We start from the raw sequence: 6,862 nt of genomic DNA on the forward strand, positions 1-6,862 counted from the left end.
TTGTATTCGTTCCTTCATTCGTCGCCCGTGCAACGTATGACTTACCTACCGCCACGGGACGTCAGTGGATTTTTTGTTGAAGAGACTCTTGGATGCTTTTATTAATCTTTTTAATAGAATTCCGATAGGCTATATCCCGATACACTACATTTTGACGTAGGGTTTTGAATTTGTGAGTGTCCTAAGACAGGCGTGCAATAGTGTGTATTGCAACCTTCAAATACATCAATTTGACACATTGACATTAACACATTAACTGCTGACTAGATAATTACTTTTTAATTACCACATTTAAATAGCATGCTAATTATATCAAATGTCCACCTAATCGTTACGTGCTAGGCGCGTCTTTAGCGTCCAATGTATTTTAATGAGCGTCAGTGCATAAAACGAGAGCAGTGGTCAGAACGAAATACAAGCGTATTCTTGACACGTGATTATGTTTATTCCATATTCTTCCACACTCGAGACCGGTTGCCTGTTTCTCCACACCCGTTAGGTATTTCAGTTCCCATTATTTCTGAGTTCCCTGGTTGGATGTCGTTTTCATTTTCAATCAATTGTACGACGATATTAAGATCACTGTACAAGGCGATCTGCCGGCCACAGACGGACAGTTCTCGTAACAGGTTGAACATGCCAGTTAATAGCCATACAGTTATCTTTGGTAGATAATCTGCTGCGCCCATAGACGGACACTTTTCGACCTTTCAGATGTGTGCCATGTTCAAACTGCCAGCGACCTCCCACTCCCGTGTTTTTGTAAAACTGTTGGAATTTCAACTTACCGAAAGTTTTCGGGTGACGTTAGCTAGCTGTGTCGTAAAGTAGGAGTAGCTGGCGCGATTTGGCGGCAAATTTTGACAGTTCTGTCATAATCTTTTAAGTTCGTTCGATAAGAAGTATATTATTTTTGTTGCGTATTCTTTTGCTACTCATATTATATAATTACGAATATTGTGAAGTGTCAACTAGGTACCGCAAACAATATTTATTGTGTGTTGTTAATATGTCTGTACCAAATTAATATATTATATTATTCAAAACCAATAAGTAAATTGTTTTGGTGATTGAATAAAACATATTACATAAATTTAATGTATATAACCCTGATTTAAATAAAACAATACGTATGTATTTTATCTTAATTAAATTTTATTAAAACAACAATTAGTATACTATGAATAATTTATTCAAAATAAAAGAATCTGGACATATATTTACACAAACAATAAATTGTAATCATAATAAATCTAACAAAGTAAAAATATTCGTAGATCAATCGTTCGTTCAAGTATACCCTACTTAAAACTAATTTAACACACTGTGTATGATCTCGGCGAACAAAACCTCCATAGTTTTTGACACTTGATCTGCCACAGACAATAACTGTACGTATATGGGCACGTCTGTTGACAGTTCGACAGATTTAAATGGGGTAGTTAAACTGATCTGTGGTGTGTCCACTAACGTACAGTTATTGAACAGTTATTGTCTGTGCCATGTTCAAACTGCTACGAAAACTGTCCGTCTATGGCCGCCTGATCGGGGCAGATAATCGGCACGTTGAATCTGATTGGATCTGCTAGTCCGCTTTGAGCTTTGTGGATATCCTTTCTTAAATAATATAATAATGCTATGATGCTCACTTCAAATATGTAACTGTAGAAAATTGAATTCCATGCAGTTATTTCCGAAGAGATTGAAGAACAATGTAGGTATACGGAAACTATGACAACAAAAAATTGTATAATAGCTAACAAGCAAAATAAACGGTTAGTGCAAAATAAAATGCACTAAAAATTACACGCCAGTTTTAATTCAATTAAAATATACGAGTCATATAGTTTAAAAAGTCGTCATAACTACGATTAGATACTATTTTCAGATCTTTGTTCTACATCACTCTACATTACTCAGGAACTTACAATTTATCATTTTTTCCTACTTATAGCATACGTGTTGTAAATTTAATTAAATTCATTTTAATTATATTGTATGTTCTATGGATTTCGAGATATTTCGACCTTGTAACCATCTGCTTTGAAGAAGGTGGCTAAGATCGGTCATAGTTTGCCTGATAAAACAGGTGAGTATTTGCTCGTTTTCTTGTTTGTCCAGTATAAATCTTGCAATCGATTTTTAACTAACTTTCCGACTAGCTAGACATTTGAAACTTTTAGAATATATCAGAACACGATGATAATGCATTCTTTTAATACTTTTAGCCATCTTTAAGCAGAATTGAATTCATTTTCAGTTAATTCTGTTTTGTATGGAAAGTTAGTTAGGAAAACATCCGCAAGGTGGCGCTTCGATCGAATTCAATGCTTGCACTTTTGCGTAATGGCGTTCGACGATTTTGAAAAAAGAATTAACTCGCTTTCTTGTTTTTTGTTTGTTCGTTTGTTTTTTACTTCATATCAAGTACATGTTTTAAAAATCTCATATATGTTATTCAATTAATACGCATTTGATCATTTTCTTTCAAGTCGATGGGATAATTAATCAAAAAAATTTAAAAAAAGTATTCAATAATTCATAGAATTGTCAAGTTTATATGATTCAACAGAATTTAAAAACGCGGTAGGTATATAAAAAGTTCTTTTTATCTCGTAATTATTTCAACTGAACACCTTGAGACAGAGAATAAGCATAAGAAGTAATGCAGTCGCTGTTCTCCTAGGTATCCAGTGGACTGGAGAAGGTATTTTATATACTTTGGGAAACCTATAGTATTAATTATTATTTTATTGATTTATATAATATATGTAGGCACTTATATCGTTTAATTTTACACCTTTATAATTTATTATTATTGTTTCTCTGTATACCTAATTTTTTTTTTTTTATATATAATTTTCAATGTAATTTAATATGTAACTGTTTGCAATAATATAATACAAAGTATATTTTATTTATTAACGTTGAGTGACTTCATTACATTAAACATTATATAAAGAAAAATAAGTATTATAATGAAAACAGTGATAATATAATACATATAAACTTTGACTTTGTAGGTGGTGGGGTTTAGCCATTTCATACCTACTTTCTCATATTATACATTATGTACCAAGCTAGTAGCTACATATATAATAATTATCTAAGTCGTTACTTAATTACATCTAAAAAGCGTGCTAAAAAATAATAACTTAAACAATAATAATAAAATTATTATCGACTTATCATCATCAGTTTTGAACAACGACATACAGCAAACGTTTTTACTCACCTAGGGGTTATTTGATTCGTTCCCCCGTATGCCTATACTAACGCTAATGCATTCACATCTTTTGTAGAACGAGATTTGTACCACGGCGATGGGATGGGACTGAGTGACTAAATACCTATATAAAATTGCGACGGTTTAGCTTTAGATGGATAAAATAAATAAAATAGTTCATTTAATCATCTACTTAAGTAGGTATATTAGGACAATGATAAAAATATCGGGCATGTATTTTTGACATGATAACGATGTGGGGATAGTCTCTACGAACCCTTAAGGTAGAGCCGCCCCTGCATATAAATATATAAACACCTGTGTGATTAAAAAATAAATACACTCAATTTAATATACGTATATAGAAGTGCACCGACTATTTGAAAAACTTAACGTCCACCTAAAAACGTTCTCACTTCAGCGAAATATATCAGTGTAAGGGCCAAAGCACACTGGAAGTGGCGCGCGTGGCGCACTGTGCTCAGGGCAACTGTCATAAAGTTCCCCTCGCGGCACCAACGTCACGCGCGCCGCTTCCAGTGTCTTTGGCCCGAACGCTCGCAATTTATTTACAAGTCAAGGCGAATGTTAGATAATACTTTACTCACAAGTTATACCAAGCTACCTACTGAAAAGAAAGTCTTTTGAGAAAGAATGTTGAAAAAATTAAACTTTTCGAGAATAACGAAAATGGCTTAATAACTACGTGCTAAGGTACCAGAAATGTCTTTTCTATATTATTTGCCACTCATAAGTAAGGCAATTGCCTTTTGATAACACTGTCAAATTGTGTAATAAAGTGTGTAATAGTGAGTGCTCAAAAATTGTCTCGTTGGTCCCACCGAGTTATCAGAAAAGGCGATCTTGAAGTGAATTTGACTGTTTTCATTACAATTTGTATGTCTACAATAATTTATACACGAATGTGAAACACCCTCCTCCCTTAGAGTTTTCTCAAGCTTCCCAAAGGTTAATTATTCGCCTCTTCGCATTGTCCTTGGATGAGAAAGCGCGACTGGTTTGATAGTTTTACTTTGATACAATATGACAGCCAGAGGGAAACCGAGCGAGAGAAAGTGATAGGTATTATAGGCAATAATTAGCAATCGTAACAATACTCATATTGTCCCTCCATAATATATGCGTATATTCATGGTTAACACAAAAATGAGAAAAGTGGTTTATCGTCTCGACGTGCTAGTAAGATGGTACAATTCTCGATAGTAGATAATAATTACGCCTATAACATAATACCCCGTTTACACGTGCATGGATTTACTGCTGACAGTACGTATTATCGCGGCCATAACAAAAAAATAGACGTGTAAACACATATTATCGTGCAAATTGCAAGATTGCATGCATGGAACAAAAAAGTTTCTTAATTTTCACGCGACAATTGGACCGTGCAATATCTTATTAGAATGATAAAAAATCAACCACACCGCGCAGAGACTCATTGTGAGGATAACTGATTTTCACGACCTCTCAAATAGTAATAGTAAAATGAAAACGTCGCGTCTCGCTTACTCTTGAAGAATGAGATTGACGAGACAGTCAGCAATTTTACGTGTAAGCAGTTATTATCGCGATATTTTAAAATGCACACTATTAGCACGCATGCAATATTGGTCATATTTGAGGCAGCCTCTCATCACGCTGAGAGTAAAAAGGCGACGTTGGACCTGACTCGGCCACGTGCTGCGGATGCCAGAAGAGAACTTCAACTTGGCTTGCCTGTTCTTCAAGCCAACCGGATTCCGGCGTCCTGAAAGGCCGCTAATACAATACCCATATATAGTGTATACGGGGGAGCTACGGGATTCTGGTTTGACCTAGAACGATGCAAGAAGACTGGCGAGCGACAGGGATTCTTGGAGGCGTCTCGTGGTGTCCATATGCTCCAACTAAGGGGCGGATATGGCCGAAGAAGAAAAACAAATATTTGAGAAAATTTCATAGGCTTTCTATTTCTAGGGGTTTATGGTGATGGTTTTTCTATACTCTATAATTAATAATTAATAGTCTATTTTAGTTCGTTTATTTTAGAGGCTGAAAAATTTACAGCCTACCTCGTACATTTATATAATATATAGCAAAGTTTGGAAACACAGTACTTACTGAATTACGCTGTACTTGAAATATATAATATTATCGGTTTATATTTCGATACAAAATGAATCGAGTACTTTCTCTTTTCACTGCCGGAATAAAATATTATCTGTGGGGCATACTGATTGTGTCGTGGATATTATGTGATAACATGAGACGGCTAGAAAATTCAAAAACCGGGTACCAACATTTTTTACTACACAATAATTGAGTAAATAAAAGAATTTCTTGCTTTAAAATGGTTATGTTATGTTATTGTGTAGTTCGAATTGCAGCATGACTGAGGAAATGTCGCAGTAAAACAAACGAGTATTTACAATTATTTATAATGATTGAAAACGAAATTAGTGGAGAGGTAGAAAATAGAGCGATGTACGACAGGTGTAGTGTATATACCTCTGCTTTTTAACCTGTACAGTAAGCTATGTTTAAGAGGACGTTCTACAGAATTGGCCTTGAGAATTGAAAATATGATTTTTTAACATGTGGTCCATAATATCTGGTCTACTAGTTAATATAAAAAGGTCGTGTGAAAGTTGTTTGTGTCAATAAATTTGCTCTATGACTGATCAGACTCATATTTCACATTTATTTCATCAGGGCTGTCGAAGACATAAATCATAAATAATTATAATTTTAAATTTTTATTTATAATATGTATTATTTAAGTTTTGTGCATCTAATGCCGGGTCCACACTGGCAACAAGTTAAGTTGCTGGCAACCTCGTTAGATTTTACGATAATTATGATGATTATCGTAAAATTTCTTAAGCAATTATGGTAAGTATCGTAAAATTTAATGAGATTGCCAGCAACTTGTTGCCAGTGTGGAAATGGCTTAATATACACTGTGGTTCACGTAGTGGCATGGACCTGGGGTTAACTAATTCAGGAAGTCAACACCCATGATAGAATTTTTTCCAGTTTTGGTTGCATTATACCTATGCCAAAACTCTTCTTTAAAATTCGTTTCCGATTTTATAAATGGAAATTTCTCGGTGTACATAGTAAACAAACCTACGAATAAAAAAAGACAAGAAGGAACATACTGATTCATCGCAGTAAAATCTGGCAATCAAATTCGCTATTTTGAAAAGCGACGATTTTGCGTAAACAAATATCACGTGGTCTGTACGTGTGCGGCAATCTTCGAATGTGTTTGTAATTTTGTGTATTTTATGTTTGTGTATCACGCATTTTCGGCCATATTTGCCGGCCTTTCTGATTGCCGTGATTTGTACACATCTTCCTTCCTGTTTTTTTTTATTCATAGAAACAAACAGTATTTTTTATTAGTTATATGAAGTTGTCATTGAATTTGTTATAAAATAATACACAATTAAAAGATTTTGAAATAGAAAAAAACACATTTCCAAGCTTTCAGCCGTGCTCACTCATGCATGTCATTCGTCATTTAGATAAGTATATACACATTTTGATGTTATCTTTGCAAAGTGCGAATGTAATGTTTTCAAATAATTGATATGGATTAATTATACCATCGTATTATTTTCTCGAAATCAT

This window comes from Rhyacophila brunnea, unplaced genomic scaffold (assembly GCF_057557595.1).
Source record: "Rhyacophila brunnea isolate RB1 unplaced genomic scaffold, BYU_Rbru_1.0 scaffold_21, whole genome shotgun sequence".
In the NCBI taxonomy this organism is placed as follows: Eukaryota; Metazoa; Arthropoda; class Insecta; order Trichoptera; family Rhyacophilidae; genus Rhyacophila; species Rhyacophila brunnea.